Source organism: Hyperolius riggenbachi, chromosome 2 (assembly GCF_040937935.1).
Source record: "Hyperolius riggenbachi isolate aHypRig1 chromosome 2, aHypRig1.pri, whole genome shotgun sequence".
NCBI lineage: Eukaryota > Metazoa > Chordata > Amphibia > Anura > Hyperoliidae > Hyperolius > Hyperolius riggenbachi.
This window is the reverse complement of record NC_090647.1, coordinates 59,308,226-59,326,334: the sequence shown is the minus strand read 5'-3', so window position 1 is coordinate 59,326,334 and position 18,109 is coordinate 59,308,226.

Sequence of the window (18,109 nt, the reverse complement as noted above, 5' to 3'; positions counted from 1 at the left end):
AGAAAAAGAAAAGAGTGGACCTTGACGAGAGAACAAGCACCACACACCCCTGTAGTTAGGGGGCCATCATTTCCCAGAAGGTACTAACCCCTCCCTGTTATAGTCAAATAGTCTTTCCACGGTTGCCAAATCCTGTCAACCTTGGGTAACTTATCAAGAAGTATTCCTGCTAGCTTTTCCTGTGTCATAAAATTGGTTAGTCTGTTTTTAACTTCCTCAAAGGGTACTAATTGTTGCTTCCAGGCTCTGGCAGTTGTTTGTTTTGCAGCTACGAAGATGAAATGCCCCAGAGCCCTTTGATATTTGGAGAGGGAATCTATACGGAAATGTAGTAAGGCAGACCAAGGGTCTTTCTGCAAAGAGACACGAAAAACTGCTTGACTTTGGTCCAGAAACGGGCTATCATGGGACAGCTCCAAAAAGTATCGCGCCTAATGTTTTAGACCAAAAATGTATTTGTGTATGTATTCTATTCCACTTAAAAAGTAACAAACGACATCTGAAAACTGCTGCAACGTCCCTTTAAAAAAGAAAAGAGAGAGAAGAAAAATGACTGACACACAAAACAAAGTTAAAAAAGAAAGAAACAGTGTTAAAAGGAAAAAACTGAGCATTGTTCCCACAGCCAAAACAATGGAGCTGTTCTATTCTGCAGGCACAAAATAATTTGTAATTTCTGAAATTGCTTTCCAGAAAGCAATTTTTCCGTCAGACACTGTAATGGTTCTGTTTTATTATTAAGGGGTGATATATTTATCAAGCCGGCAGCCGCGGGCAGAGGCGGGACAAGGTCCTCCAGCACCCAAGGCTGAGATACCAAAGTGCGCCCCTCCATCCCTCCCACCCTAGCCGTCACACACTGATTGCTATTAGACTAAGAGGGCCACAGGGCCCACAACCTCCCCAACACCTTAATATCTAGTTATCTGGCTTGTAGTCACTTCCATGTATCTCCTTTTCTTATTACTTTCTGCTTCAAACACAATTAGGAATGAAAGCTGAATGAATTCTGCGCCCCTCTACACTGCGCCCTGAGGCTGGAGCCTCTCCAGCCTATGCCTCGGCCCGGCCCTGGCTGCGGGCAAGTAACAGCATTACCGCTCACTGGATCTGAATGATTCTGCTTGTTTCCAATGACTACTGGATTGCAGACGGCTTAAATCAAAGTTTGCTCTCCCAGAAAAAATAAATAGGATCAGAACTCTGTAAAAAAAAGTGTCCATTTCAGCATAAAAGCAGATTTCTAGAAACAAGTAAAATAGACTATGGCCTCCTCTACCCTCTTCCCTAATCCCGAGCCAGGCTCGGGGTGAAAAAAAAGGTGCTGTTGGCGGTAACCCTGAGCCTAGCTCGGTGTAGCCACTGTGAGGTATGGGGACATAGCGCAGCACAGTGGCGGTTATAACTCACCTCCCCGGGATCTGGACGCTTGTCCTTCTTCCTACGGAGGATATTGATCCCTTAGGTGATATTTCCATCTATCACATGACTTGACAAAAAGGGATAAACATCACTACACCCTGCACAGAAGCATGACCAGGTCAGCAAGGCCCAACAGTAACGAAAAAACAAGAAGAGGTCCGCACTTAACTGTAATCTTCTTTATTACTGGACATATCCAAAAAGTAAGAAACACCATCTCATCTCAGGCTTATTTTTTGGATATGTCCAGTTAATAAAGAAGTTTACAGACCTCTCCTTGTTTTTTCGTCTATCACATGACGACAGCTATTTCACCATAGGGGTTGAGTGCCACCTGGAGGACAGGAGTAGAAATTCAAATAATAATAATGTCCAAATCTGATCAAATTTGGCGCTCAGGTTTCCTCACTTTGCATTATGTTTGGCCCACTCTAGACCATCAGGGAAGCTATATTGGAGGTGAAGCCCTAGATTACCAGACAATCCATATGGGGGAGGGAGGAGGAAAGCACTAGACACGGAACTGTATGGGGGGGGGGGGGGGGGGGGTGTCACTAGAAACCAGGGAACTACTTAGCGGTGCAAGGAGGACCACTGGCCAGCAGGGAACTTTATAAGGGAAGGAGGTGGCTGTTAGACATTGAAGAGACTCCGTAACAAAAATTGCATCCTGTTTTTTATCATCCTACAAGTTCCAAAAGCTATTCTAATGTGTTCTGGCTTACTGCAGCACTTTGTACTATCACAGTCTCTGTAATAAATCAACTTATCTCTCTATTGTCAGACTTGTCAGCCTGTGTCTGGAAGGCTGCCAAGTTCTTCAGTGTTGTGGTTCTGCTATGAACTCCCCCTTCCAGGCCCCTCTATGCACACTGCCTGTGTGTTATTTAGATTAGGGCAGCTTCTCTCTTCTCTTTTACAAGCTGGATAAATCGTCCTCTGAGCTGGCTGGGCTTTCACATAGTGAGGAATTACAGACAAGGGCAAAGCTGTTTGCAGGAAGAAAAGAGCAGCCTGAAACTTCAGTGCATGAGAGATGCAGGGGGAAAGAAACACACAAATGATCTCTTGAGATTCAAAAGGAAGGCTGTATACAGCCTGATTGTGTATGGATGTATTTTCTATGTGTGGACATACTGTACATCAACCTACTTCCTGTTTTGGTGGCCATTTTGTTTGTTTATAAACAAACTTTTTAAAACTGTTTTTAACCACTTGTAATGTGGCGGGGAGCGCCGAAATTGTGACAGAGGGTAATAGGAGATGTCCCCTAACGCACTGGTATGTTTACTTTTGTGCGATTTTAACAATACAGATTCTCTTTAAGGTTGGTTCACAACTTGGTCCGAATGTTCAATTTCAGCTCACTGTGTATTTGAGTTTCACACCCCTGTTCTACAGCAATAATGACAAAAACGTATTATATTTCTGGTGACTTCTTAATATCTAAAATTTGATTTCCAGATATTTTTCTCCTTCAGACATTGTTTTGTTCATTATCGAGCAGCGTTCCATTTATCATGCTGGCAGGCGAGGGCTTGTAACGGGATTAACCGCCACACTATCCGAACCGCCGTGTCTGTCTGCGTGCGTCTAATGACTCTGGGATGCTATGGAGGCTTCAGCCAGGATCACGCCACCAAGATACATAGCATTTAGGCACACATTTTGAGGTGACACATACAGTATCTCACAAAAGTGAGTACAATTCTTACCTTTTTACTAAATATTGTATTATATCTCTTCATGGAACAACATTGAATTCAAATTGTAAGCAGCTTGAGGCCTGCAAACCACTACAAAGCGATATCGCAATTGCTTGCGCGTTGCAAGCGATTTTGGGAGAGATTTCCCTGCTCCTGTACAATTTATTAGAATGGAAACGCTCCCAAAATGCTGCATGCCCTGCGATTGCGATTTGCGTAATCGCAATTGCTCTAGTGGAATCTCTTCCATCCATTTACCCTAGCGATTTCCTTAGCGATAACCCTAAACGCATGGCGTTTAGGGAAATCCCTAGCGATTGAAAGCGATTCCTAAACGCTCAAATAAACGCTCTTGTGGGTTCCAGCCCTGAATCTGGGCCAGTCACACGATCTTCCTGATGATTTTTTTTTAAGGACAATTGAAGTGAGAGGGATATGGAGGCTTCCATATTTATTTCCTTTTACACAATACCAGTTGCCTGGCTGTTCTGTTGATCTTTCATGCATCAGTAGTGTCTGTCTGAAGCCCACTCCTGAAACAAGCAGTTGAGTATTGTACCGTGTTAGCTATCAGTAAAAGCAAGAAGTCTTACACCAGGATGATACAATTTATTGGCTAACTTATTGGTTCCCTGAGCCAAAAGAAGTGCCTGGGAATGAATGAACATGACTCCAATCAGGACTCCATGTTCATTCATAAAAGTGAAAGTAAAACTGTACTTTGTGGTAACCCAGAATAGTGTTTGTTTTGCCATCTTGCTGCCAAAAAGTATTACTAAAATACATACAAAAATTACGTTAGTTGTTAACCCCTTTTAACACCCCCCCCCCCCCCCCCCCCCCCCCCACACACACACACCCTTCCACTGTAGCTACCAAACACACTTGTTTAAAAAAAACAAGTTACCATAGGGAGTTAGCTTTTTTAATATGTATATCATTAATTATCTCTCCTTATTTATTCCATAATGTGGACCTAAACCCAGGACTTTCTCTCTGCTCTAAAATATAAGCAACGGCATAATAACCTTTACAGAAAATCATTTGTTTGTTACAGTCCACAGAACTCCTACTGCATAGCTCCCAACTGTCTCTCTTTCGAAGGGACAGTCCCTCTTTGGAAGCCCTGTCCCTCTGTCCCTCTTTCCTCCTCATTTGTCCATCTTTCAGAACTTTATCTCTCTTTCTATGTAAATATATATATATATATATATATATATATATATATATATATATATATTTCTCTACTAAAAAAAATGTGTTTGATTGACTCTAAGGCTGGTTTCACAGTGAGACGTTACAGGCGCACGTTAGTGCAGCCTGTAACGCACCTCACCGCACAGTAATGAAAAATCAATGGGCTGTTCACAGTGCCCACGTTGCGTTACATTGTAACGCAGCACATCAAGGGAACGTACTGCATGCTGTACTTTATGCTTGCACATGCTCAGTAATGTTGGGGAGGAGCGGAGAGCGGCCAGGCACATGGCTAAGTAATATGCACTGCACGTTATGACGTGCAGTGTTTACTTCCTGGAGCAGCTGCTCTGTGCGGCGATTGGCCGGCGCACAAGAGTGCGCATCACGGCATCACTGACGCCAGAGTGAGCTGCACAACGCGGCTCACTCTGACGTCCAGATCCAGCACCACCAGGCGTTGAGTTAGGGGGACGTTATGCGACCTTAACGCCCCCTCTAACGCAACGTCCAGGTGTGAAATTAGCCTTAACTTTATTCCCATCCTTTAAATTGATATATTACTAATTGTAAAATGTTACTATGAAGGAAAATTAACCAGAATAGAAAGGTGTGGTTTGAATTATAAAACAACATATTTTTCTTATAAAATCTTTATTGTATGCGTGACTAGGGGTGTGGTGGGGCATGATCAGAGGAGTGGCAGGGGCGTGGCTTAAGTGTTGCAAACAGTCAGACTGCCGGGGTCCTCACCCACCCAGGCTTCACACACCTGGTCCGCCAGTGCTCAGACACTCAGTGGTTCACCACTCCACTAATATTTTCACAATAACAAAGATGCGAGGTCGGCACTCCACAGGCGATATAAACTTGCGTTTATTGGAAAAGTTGCAAACACGACATGTTTCGGGGTCACCCCCTTCCTCAAGTGTGGCGGTCGAGAAAGGGAACATGTCGTATCCCTGGGTCTGTGAGTCGCTGTACAAATTGATTGAGATTAATTACATGACTGACAGTACCGGAAGTATTGTGCTATTGCTTAGGCTTATGTATGCTTTACGCTCATGTTTACCTTAAGTGGTTAGCTGGGTAGACATTATATGTGTAGTGCCCAGTAAGTAATTGTATGGACTAATCCTACAGGGTTAATTGGTCTGACATCACCTTGGTCTGCTGACCAGAAGGGGTGTGTCTTGGATTGAAGGGTGTGGTGCACATGAGTGGCTAGAGTATATTAGAAGACTGTGTGTCAGGGTTGTATGTACACTTGAGGAAGGGGGTGACCCCGAAACATGTCGTGTTTGCAACTTTTCCAATAAACACAAGTTTATATCGCCTGTGGAGTGCCGACCTCGCATCTTTGTTAGCGTGGCTTAAGTGTCCCTCTTTCTCATCTCAAAAAGTTGGGAGGTATGGTACTGAGATTCTGCAGTATAGTTACTTCCTGGTTTCATGGGAGCACAGAAAGTCCTAACCCCCTGTGTTTACATATAGCCTGTCTGAACGGCACAAACCTCATTACAGATCAGACAGAGCTGACAGCCTAAGTTACAGTGGCTCATTACTTCCAGAGAATTGAGAATTAGACAGGCTGTTATCTCTAAATACAAACAGGGTGGGATTCTCTGTTTTTTTTCTTGTTTTCCTCCTTTTTAAAGTGAAAAATAAGTAAGCTTTGTAAATCATCTCCCATATCGCTTTTGCTTCAGTTGTCCTTCAAAGGGGCCTACAGTTTGTATTATGTTTTAATGCAAAGCAGAATGACGTTGACTATCTCTTGTAATCAGCTGATTTCTCCACCTTTGTTATGAAGCCCCAAAGGCAAGTTTTCAGTTTTGCCCGGATTTACATTTTATTTTGACTGCCGCACAGTGACAATCCCTTTTGTACCATAGCCATAAATTCCGGGTATATATATATGTTTATTCCGTCACCCCTCTCAGCCCCGGCGCTGGTGTCACCTAAGGTTACTTTTACCTGGATGAGCCAATAATCTCCAGCATACATTGTGCAGATGTGAAAGGCTGCACCATCTGCCTTACATTAGACAGCAATGACACTGTACATTTGCTGTAACAGTATCACCGAAATAGAATAGCAAAACATATACAAACAAGAGAAATATGCAGAGCGCAGCATTCTCACCTGCTGTATTTGTTCTGCTGCGCTAGAACCAGTAAGAGGCAGACGGTGCAGGTAAACTTAGGTCAACTCCTGGCTTTATGTTTAACAACATTACAAAACACTGTTGCGTGAGCTGTTATCGAGGTCTGGGGGACCTTCAGCAGGGCAGATTCCTGTTACTGGGGAAAGGCTTACTATTTGAAGGTGGGCCCCTATCACCAGGGGTTTGTCTGGCCAATATAGCGCCCCAAACCCCACTATTACTAATTGATAGCAAGATGTGCCCTCCAGTATTATGAAGCCAGAGGTGCCCCCAGGATTAGGAAAGGGGTGTCCCTCCAGTATAGATGTTCAGGGGTATCCTTCCCAATATAGGCAGCCAGAGGTACCCAGTATAAGAAGACGCTCCAGTGTAGCGAGAGGTGTTTCCCTTTCCTCCTAAGCTCCTCTTACTATGGGTACCCCCCTTTCCTCCCCATTAGGGCATTGCATTGGTGTCAGTGGGTTCTCCGTTACTTACAGACCTCAGATCAGTGGCGACCGAGAGAGGGGGCTCACAGTACCCATGTGGCACACTTCACATGCGGAGGTGACCAGTGATGTCACTTCTGCATACGAAGTGCTCTGTGCCAAGGTCACTGTCTCTCTCTCTCTCTTTGGACTCCGCTGATCTGCGGTCTGAGTGATGGCGAGGCACCGGGGCAGGCAAGAGCCATGTCTGCACCCCTCTAGATACGCCACTGATATGCCACTGCCTATCACACCTATTTCGTAATTGCGATTTTGCTTTTATTGCACATCTACTGTCATGTACTGCAGTGGCATTGCGGTTGACCTGCGTTTTGCTTATTTTCCGTGCATTTTGTGATTTTTCTACATTTTAAACAGTGATACTTTTTGCGTTCACTCTGAGAACCAGAATCTGTGGGAGGGTGGGTTTACATACCAATATACAGCAATGTAAAGCTATGGGAAGTGTTTCTGATGCTGAAACCAGGATAATTGCTGTAAAAATGAGTATCCTGAATAATTTAATGCATTATGTTGCTACAGGTCAGCTGGATAACGTAATGGTAAGGCTGTTGCCCTTGGTGTGGGATTTTAGCCCTTTAACAAAGGGCTCGAAACCTGGCTCAAGCCAGTACATAAAACAGTAAGGAGTCTTTGGGCAAGACTCCCTAATGATCCTGATTGCCCGTGGAGCATACCTTAAAGGGACCCTGAGCACTCAAATAAATGAAACTAGTACTTACCTGGGGCTTCCTCCAGCCCACCGTAGGCTGCGAGGTCCCCCGACATCCTCTTCGTTCCTCTCCCGGTCCCGCTGGCACCTCTGTTACCGGCGACTTTCGCGCTGAAGGTCGGCCAATTCCTCCTGAACGGAGACGCTCCACGTCATCACGCCTGCCGCTACGCGTCATCGTGGTGGCCGGTATGACAGTCCTGCACATGCGTGGTTCGGAGTTAGAAAACCGTGCATCCGCAGGACTGTCACGCCGGCTAGCGCGATGACGCGTAGGGGCAGGCGTGATGACATGGAGCGTCTCCGTTCAGGAAGAACTAGCTGGCATTCAGCCTGAAAGTGGCCGGTAACAGAGGTGTCAGCGGGACCGGGAGAGGAGCCAGGAGGATTCCGGGGGATCTCGCAGCCTACGGTGGGCTGGAGGAAGCCCCAGGTAAGTACCAGTTTCATTTTTTTTTTTGAGTGCTCAGGGTCTCCTTTCAGTGGCTGCAGCTCTGACGCTTTGAGTCTGCCAGGAGAAAAGCACAACATAAATGTTCTCTGTCTTCCTCTTGAATGCACTGACACCGAACCGATCCTTTTTAAAGAGACACCATAACCAAGGATTGAACTTTATCCCAATCAGTAGCTGATACCCCCTTTCCCATGAGAAATATTTTCCTTTTCTCAAACAGATCATCAGGGGGCTCTTTATGGATTATATTGTGTTGAAACCCCTCCCACAGTGTGATGTCATGACCATGGTGCTGACATCACACTGTGGGAGCCTTGCTGCATTGTGGGAAATAACAGCTGTTTCCAACTTCCAAAAAAGCAAGCAGCATCTCCTTCCACTGACATCACCTGCCAGCAGTAAAAATGTCACCATGTGATAAATGTCAGAATGTAAATCAGGGAGAGGAAATATTTTGCAATGGGCAAACACTGACTAAATCATTTATACATAATTATTGTAAAAATTGAGCACTTTTGTTCATTATGTTAATTTTATTGGAGTTCCTCTTTAAAACAGTTACACAATCGCTTCAGATTTGCGATTGTTTTAAAATGATTCGTTGAAGATGACAGCATTGAAATCGATACACGGGTGGCTGGCACTACCCTCTACTATAAAAAAGGGAATATTTCTCCACATTTCTCTCTGATGACAACTGGTCGCCGTGTTTTTGGGCTGTCAGAGATCTTATTCAATCGAGACAACAAAGTGATTTATGAAAATGTCTCGCTAACTGGCTTTCCTTCCCACTGCCTGTCGCCCACTCACTGACACAGCATACAAGGGAAAATAAATACCACGGGATGATGCAACACTTCAGGCCTACACGCTCCTCAGATTATTGTGCATCTGTTACTGGGCCTGACTCATTCTTAAAGCGGACCAGGACTTTTGTAAAGGACAGAAGGAAAACAGAGAGAAATCCACCCTGTATGTATTCAGAGAGTTTAGACTGTCTATTTCTACCTCATCTGTGACTAATCACAAGTGTAAATAGATCTCTCAGCTGTGTCAGCTGACTGCTTCGGCCAAGCAACTGTTTTGTAAACACAGGATGTTAGCCCTATGTCCAGTTCTGTGAAAGCAGGAAGTAGGCACACTGCAGATATATTGCAGGATTTGTAACAGCTGTAACAGAGAAATGTTTTTCTTTAGGAAGAGAGGAAGTTCTGAGTTCAGGTCCGCTTTAAAGAAAACCTGTAACGAAGAAACCCTCCCCTGGGGGGTACTCACCTCGGGTGGGGGAAGCCTCCGGATCCTATTGAGGCTTCCCCCGTCCTCCTCAGTCCCACGGTGGCAGCGGAAGTCCTCCCGGAACGGCGGCGATGTAGACATTTACCTCCCCAGGTCCAGCGCAGGCGCAGTATCAGCTCTCCTCGGCTATTTCCAACTATCTCCGTGTGGAGAGCCACAACAGCGCCCCCGCTGGAGCCAGGAGAGGTAAATAAATCAGCACTTGTCAGGCTTGTCGAGGGAGGGTTCCGGGACACTTCGGGGTGGCCAGCGTTGGACTGCCTGCAGCTACAGGGGAGGGGGAAGCCTCATTGTGACCCCTCCCAAGGTGAGTACCCCCCAGGGGAACTTTTTGTTGTTACAGAGTCTCTTTAAAGCTGAACCCCGGGGAGAATTATGCAGCTGAAATATCATATTTGTGAGCTTTCTTACCTACCAGAAGGCTTATCTTGTCATTCTCTGTGATCAGTTCTGTGATGTGGAGAGGCCAGCCTGAGCGGAACAGATTGATTGGGTGCCTCACAGACACCAATGCAAATAGATGGTAACAGGCATCCAGCACGTGATCTGAGTGCACCATGCGCCTGATAGTTGGTAGCTGATCAGCTGCAAGTATCCGATCAGCTGTTACTTGGAGTAAAATAGGGGATAGTTTCTGTATCATCAGCTATCAGTCTCTATAGCCGATTGGCCAGGGCCGGATTTCTGGAAAGGGCACAAAGGCCCGTGCCTTGGCTGGCTGCAGCCTAGTAGGGCACCTGAACATGAAAGAGGGGTTGCTACATTATGAAAGAGGAGGCTGAAAATGGGGAGCAACACATGAAAAAGGGGAACTGATGCCCAAGGAAGCTGTTCGTGAAAGAGAGGGGCTGCAGTACAGGAAGATACACAGAGAAGAGAAGGCTGCACATGGAATGGGAGGGGCTGCACATGGAATGGGAGGGGCTGCACATGGAATGGGAGGGGCTGCACATGGAATGGGAGGGGCGCTGCTGCACAAGGAAGCGGAGCCACAACATACTTGGCCTAAGGCCACAAAAAGTATAAATCCGGCCTTGTGATTGGCTATTGTTAGCAAATCATATGCCTTACTGTGCTTCCTCCACTCCAGCAAGAGCATTAAAGGACAACTGAAGTGAGAGGTATATGGAGGCTGCCATATTTATTTCCATCTAAGTAATGCCAGTTGCCAGGCCCTCCTGCTGATCCCCTGCCTCTAATACTATTAGCCATAGCCCCTGAACAAGCATGTAGCAGATCAGGTGTTTCTGACATTAATGTCAGAGCTGACAAGACTAGCTGCATGGTTGTTTCTGGTGTTATTCAAATACTACTGCAGAGAAATAGACAAGCATCGCTTCCAGGCAACTGGTATTAATTAAAAGGAAATAAATATGGCAGCCTCCATATACCTCTTACTTCAGTTCCCCTTTAAAATCATTTTGGGGGAGAATGCTTAGCACACATTGAGCCAGCAAGGATTTGCCAGCAAAAAGATTTTAAAGTGTAACTGTCAGGCATAAAATAAAAAATCAATTATTTATTTTTATTTGGTAAACAAGTAGTGAGGATGCTAACCAGGCAATCCAAATGTTAAAATCACTATTACTTTTCTTGTTAATAAATGATCATTCCCCAGTTGGTACACGCAAAGAAAGTTGCAGGGCATGCTGGGTTGTCCTTTTTTGCTTCTCTTCTTTCCCCTCAGACTTAACTAATGCAGCCTCATTGGCCGAAGCCTCTTTCCCTCCTGTTTTCCCCTCCCACACCTCTTTTCCTCTCTGATTGGCCAGTATTCCTCATGCTGAGACACATATGTTATGTAAGTAGAGCAAGTATTTATCTACTTATATATGTGGGTTTTTTTCTGAGATAGTATGTCTGACAGTTCCTCTTTAACCCAGGGCCCAACAGACTGATTGTAGACATTACTATAACTTTAACTCTAAAAGACTGGACTTCATAAAAGTCAAATATTCCTTTCATCTTTTTAATAATTCCGATATTTGCATAGCACTTTTCTCCTGTCGGACTCAAAGCACTTGTGAGGCAGCCACTAGGGCATAGTAGGCAGTAGTAGTGTTAAGCTAAGTACTCACGGAGGGACAATTGTAGCTGTCGCTAGCACACGGGAGCGTGTGCGCGACAGCTCGGCGACAGCTCGTCACCAAGTCCCTCTGCATCCACACGGCAGCAGAGGGATTAGTGATGCAGCGGAAGCTGTCGCCGAGGTTCCTCCCCCCCGCCGGAAGCTCCGTGTGCTGTGTGTGGGTTGCTGTCGCTAGCCCGCATACACATGCGGGACTAGCGACAGTTCCGGCGAGGTTGCGGCGACAGCTGTAGCCGGCGATTGAACATGTCAATCGCCTGGCGACAGCTCCGACGGGCGACGGTTCGGGGCGCGCGCGTCATACACACGGGCGAACCGTCGCCGCAACACGCGCGTGCCACGTGGTTGCGGCGACGGCCGTACCCCGTGTGTATGAGCCTTTAGGGAGTCTTTGCCCAGGCACTCCTACTGAATAGGTGCAGCTTTCTGAACAGGAAGAGTCAGAATTTGAACCAAGGTCTCCTGTGTCAGAAGCAGAGCTCGTAACCAGTACACTGTCCAGCCGCTGTTTTTCATTCCATTTGTTTTTCATTCCATTTGTTTTTATTTTTCTACAGACTATGGGCTTGATTCACTAAGATAAATAGCATGCCTTATCAGAGTTAACAGTCTTATCTGAGTTAATACTCCTTATCAGAGTTAACATGCCTTTCTCAGAGTAGGCTAGCAAGTGCTACGAACTTATGCTAATTGGCAATGACGGGAGCTCCACTCGTCCTGCCCTGAGCCCCTGCGGGTCCAATCACTTTAAAGCAGGGGTCCCCAACCTTTTTGAGCCCGGGGCCCACTATCCCGACCAAAATTTTCTCCGGGGCCCCCCTGGGGGCGGGGGGTAGGGGGGGGAGTGGGCGTGGCTAGTGTCGGCGGCAGCAGCCCCCCCTTTTTTCCCAGATTCCACAGTATAGCAAGTACAGTTTCCACAGTATAGCAAGTACAGTTAGCCCAGTATAGCTAGTACAGTTACCACACTATAGCAAGTACAGTTAGCCTAGTATAGCAAGTATAGTTACCCCAGTATAGCAAGTACAGTTACCCCAGTATAGTAAGTACAGTTACCACAGTATAGCAAGTACAGTTAGCCCAGTATAGCAAGTACAGTTACCACACTATAGCAAGTACAGTTAGCCTAGTATAGCAAGTATAGCTACCCCAGTATAGCCAGTAGTTACCCCAGTATAGCAAGTACAGTTAGCCTAGTATAGCAAGTATAGTTACCCCAGTATAGCAAGTACAGTTAGCCTAGTATAGCAAGTATAGCTACCCCAGTATAGCCAGTAGTTACCCCAGTATAGCAAGTACAGTTAGCCCAGTATAGCTAGTACAGTTACCACACTATAGCAAGTACAGTTAGCCTAGTATAGCAAGTATAGTTACCCCAGTATAGCAAGTACAGTTACCCCAGTATAGTAAGTACAGTTACCACAGTATAGCAAGTACAGTTAGCCCAGTATAGCAAGTACAGTTACCACACTATAGCAAGTACAGTTAGCCTAGTATAGCAAGTATAGCTACCCCAGTATAGCCAATAGTTACCCCAGTATAGCAAGTACAGTTAGCCTAGTATAGCAAGTATAGTTACCCCAGTATAGCAAGTACAGTTAGCCTAGTATAGCAAGTATAGTTACCCCAGTATAGCAAGTACAGTTAGCCTAGTATAGCAAGTATAGCTACCCCAGTATAGCCAGTAGTTACCCCAGTATAGCAAGTACAGTTAGACTAGTATAGCAAGTATAGCTACCCCAGTATAGCAAGTACAGTTACCACAGTATAGCAAGTACAGTTAGCCTAGTATAGCAAGTATAGTTACCCCAGTATAGCTAGTACAGTTACCACAGTATAGCAAGTACAGTTAGCCTAGTATAGCAAGTATATTTACCCCAGTATAGCTAGTACAGTTACCACAGTATAGCAAGTATAGTTAGCCCAGAATAGCAAGTATAGTTAGCCCAGTATAGTTAGCCCAGTATAGCCAGTATAGTTAGCCCAGTATAGCCAGTATAGTTAGCCCAGTATAGCCAGTATAGTTAGCCCAGTATAGCCAGTATAGTTAGCCCAGTATAGCCAGTATAGTTATCCCAGTATAGCAAGTATAGTTATCCCAGTATAGCAAGTATAGTTAGCCCAGAATAGCAAGTATAGTTAGCCCAGAATAGCAAGTATAGTTAGCCCAGAATAGCAAGTATAGTTAGCCCAGAATAGCAAGTATAGTTAGCCCAGAATAGCAAGTATAGTTAGCCCAGTATAGCAAGTATAGTTGGCCCAGTATAGCAAGTATAGTTAGCCCAGTATAGCAAGTATAGTTAGCCCAGTATCGCTGCCCCAGTGTCGCCAGTACAGTTAGCCCAGTGTAGCCTCTCCTCTCCCCCGCACAGCCCCCCCGTGGCTGCCGCTCCTGTTACCTTACGAGCGGGCGGTCGCTTCCTTGTATTCCCCATAGCTCCTCTCCTCTTGCAGTACCTCGTATTACAGCAGCGCTTCCCGCGCGGCTGCTGTAAGGAAGGGTAGGAAATAGGGCAGCGGCTTCCTGTAGCGGCGATCGCCGTTACCATGGGAACACTGCCCGCCTCCTTCCCTCCTTACAGCATGCGCACAGCAAGCGCTGCTGTAATACGAGATGCTTCAAAGAGGAGAGGGGCTATGGGGAATATAAGGAAGAAAGCGGCCACCCGCTCATAAGGTATCAGGAACGGCGGCCGCTGGGGGGAGAGGGAGAAAGGCCAGATCTGCCGCGGCCCCCCAGAAATCTTCCCACGGACCCCCAGGGGGCCGCGGCCCCCAGGTTGGGGACCTCTGCTTTAAAGGACATTAACCCCGCACTTTGATTGGCCCCAATAAGCTGCCTGTCACTTGACAGGAAACTTGACAGGCAGCCTATTGGGCCAATCCAAGTGCGGGGATAATGTCATTTAAAGTGATTGGACCCGCAGGGGCTCAGGGCAGGAAGAGTGGAGCTCTAGTCATTGCCAATCAGCAGGCATGAGTTCGCATCGCTTGCTATGCTACTCTGTTAAGGCACTCTAACAAGGCATGCCAACTCTGATAAGGCATGTTATTTGTCTTAGTGAATCAAGCCCTATATCACGTGTTAGGTATTTTAGTGCATAATTTTTCCTTACTTTAATATTGGGGACCAATGAAAATCCTTAGGGAGGGTTCTCATTTCTTGAAACCCTGGACCAATGGGGAGGCCTGGCTGGAGGCTCAAAGACCGCTTTTCCATGCCTCATTATGCTAGGTACACACAATACAATTTTCTGGCAGATTTACCTGCCAGATCGATTTTTTCCAACATGTCTGATCTGAATTTTGATCGATTTTCCGATTGATTTTCTGATCGATTTTCATAAATCAATCAACATTCATAATCGACCTGGCAGGTAAATCTGCCAGAAAATTGTATTTTGTATACCTAGCATTAGATAGTATAGCTCCAGAGAGCTGGCAAGAAGACGTGCTGCAGAAAGTGCTCCTGATGAAGAGGGGACAGGGCAGTGGCGAGGTAGGTTTTTAAATTTTTTTAATACTAGCTAGGTAGGGAGTCAAAAATGACTCCTCTTACCTATTTAAAAGACGGGCATCTGGGGTCCCCTAAGTAAAGGAAGGTCTCAGTCCCAGATGCCCAAGAAGCTGATGGGCAGGGCCGGGCCGAGGCATAGGCTGGAGAGGCTCCAGCCTCAGGGCGCAGTGTAGGAGGGGGCGCAGAATTCACTCAGCTGTCATTCCTAATTGTGTTTGAAGCAGAAGGAAATAAGAAAAGGGGATACATGGCAGTGACTGCAAGCCATATAACTAGGTATTAAGGTGCTTGGGAGGTTGTGGGCCCTGTGGCACCTCTTAGTCTAATAGCAATCAGTGTGTGATGGCTGGGGTAACAGGGATGGAGGGGCGCACTTTGGTGTCTCAGCCTTGGGTGCTGGAGGACCTTGTCCCGGCTCTGCTGATGGGACATGGGCTCTGAGCAGGTGTAAGTTTCTCGTCCATGTTTGACAAAACACATGGCTTCCTGGCATGTGAAAAGGACTCACTTGGTGATTAAATCACCCAAGCGAGTCCTTTACCGCCCGACCTGTTATTTAGAATTGAATTAGGCAACGGCCTATAGTTTTGAGCAGAAATACTTGAAAGTTTGTAGAGCTTTTAATTCTCTCTCCGGTAGCGAGGCAATGTAGCCGAGTCATGGACACGCCTTCGGTCTTCTGAATAGACAGTGAAGGGCAACAGCAGGGCAAACAGAACTTGTGATTTGCTGAGCATCCTTATGTTGGATGGAGAGTCACTCAACGTAATGCGACTTGGATAACCACCAAGAAATACTACAAAGGAACTCTCAGTCACCCTCACTCTATAAAAATACTTGTCTGTTATTGTCATTAAAAACACAGATATTAGCTGCACATATCAGAATCAAGTTTATTCGCCAAGTACAGAGGGTTTGTACATGGTATTATTTTTGGCACAGAAAAGTTCAGTAGTACACAAGTCAAGACTTGGGACTAAAATTATTAATATAATTATAAAATTATTTTAGGCACCCGTGTTTGTGACCGAATTTTCACAGGCACTTGTAAATGCCCTGAGGAAGCGGGCCAAGACCCATGAAATGCGTTGTGTAATGTGCATGAATTAATATTTCCCTTCCATTACTAATGGTTTGTTCTTCTGAGAAGGTAAGACGCTACACTTCTCGTTTACATAACAACTACTTGTTATACAGTATATCATCAAGGGCTACTCCTTCACCAGTTGTTAGGCTTGGTGGGCTTATTCTCCACTGTCAGCATGCAACACATAAGCTGACGTGAAGGAGGTACACACACCAGCACAAGGAATCAGGATATCCCCAGTTTAGTGGAGGAGAGGACTGACTCCAATAGGAGATTGAGGCGCACAGAGCCGGTGCAGATCCGAACAGCCACAAACAATACTTCGTGATAACGTCTCAGCGCAAAATAGCGCTGAGCGCAAAAACCAGAACTGAGGAGATCAGGACAGGTAGACAGAATGAACGCTTGCTAGCTAGCCGCTACTTAGTGACAGCAAGCGTCCACAATAACACAGACTGGAATGAGGCAGCCAATGCCTAGCAGCGATGGCGTGCCTCACAAAGACAGGACAGGATAGTCAGGAACTAGGAGGATCAAGATAGATGAACGTAACACAGACAAATATACAATAAGTATGTTTTCCTAGCGTATTACAATTACAGCTATCAATGAAACTATTTGTAACGTCTGACTAACATATGTACATATCGCCAATGAACCGATATATGACATAAGCAGGAACACTGACTAGGACTGGAGCAATACAGGGAACAGGACTCAGAAGGATTCGCTATCTCTTCGCAGAGATGAACGCAATCCACAAACAGAACCAGGAGCAGGATAACTAACTCAGCACAGGTGATCACGATACGCGCAAACTACCAAAACGTGCTGGAAAGCTGATTAACTGAACACAGGATATAAACAGTTCGTGTACGTATACATCAGCGACACTGATGTATCAACGTAACACAAATACAAGGAAAATAACAAAATGTGCAAGTATGTGTATATATTGGCGATGAACCAATATATGACACAAGACAAGCAAAGTAACAACTTCTAGAAACAAGAGCAGAACTAGGAGGACTCGCTGACCCCTTCGCAGGAGTCAGTGCAGTCTACACGGACTAGGAACGAGGTGGGAGCCGCACAGACAGAGTAACAGACAGAATCTGAGACTATGGTAGCCCATGGAGCATTGCAGGAAGCAGTTCTTTATACTGAGGTCATCCAATGGGAGCAGACATGCAGATTCCCACACAAGTGAATGGTAATTAATCACAGGCTGACAGCAGGAAAAGGCAGACAATGATATGCAGCCTGCAGGAAAGGGATTGCCACTCCATTGCAGCAGACAATGTTTGTTTTCACAAAAGCATATTAAACTGTCATTAACTTCAGAGCGACTGCAGATGGAATCAGCAACTAGTTTAAGTGCAAACCAAACTATGCAAGCAAATGCATGTAATGACATTAGAACTGCTTGGTTTGCAATACCACTGCAGCCAGCAGTAAACGCTGCAGAAGCGATCGTAACACCAGTGCTTTTAGTATAAAAAATAAGGGATAATGTGACTTTACATTTTTTTTAAGTAAGTTCAGTTATCCTTTAATGCATTTTGTTTCACGGTTGCAAATTATATAATTTAATCGCTTTCCAGAAAATACGCAAGAATGGATTCTGTTTGCTGTTTTGGCTTTGAAGAGAACCCGAGGGTGGAGATGTAAATTGAAAAAGAAAACCAATGCTACCTGATCCGGGGAGTTGGGAGGATCAGGTAGCCACGATCCCCCATGCTGTCCGCCGCTCCTGTGGCCTGCAGTCTTCTTTCTTTGACCCCTGGGGACACGACGCTGGAAAGAGAGCTGTTCTGTTTCTCTCACACACAGAGCAGCATGCAGGGAGGCAGGGGAATGGCAGGGGGAGCAGCCAGGGAGAGATAGCTGCCCAATGGCAACTAGGGAAAGCCTGCAAGAACTTTTGGGGTGTTTGAGCAGGGATTACCTCACTCCTCCCTTGTCCTCGAGATT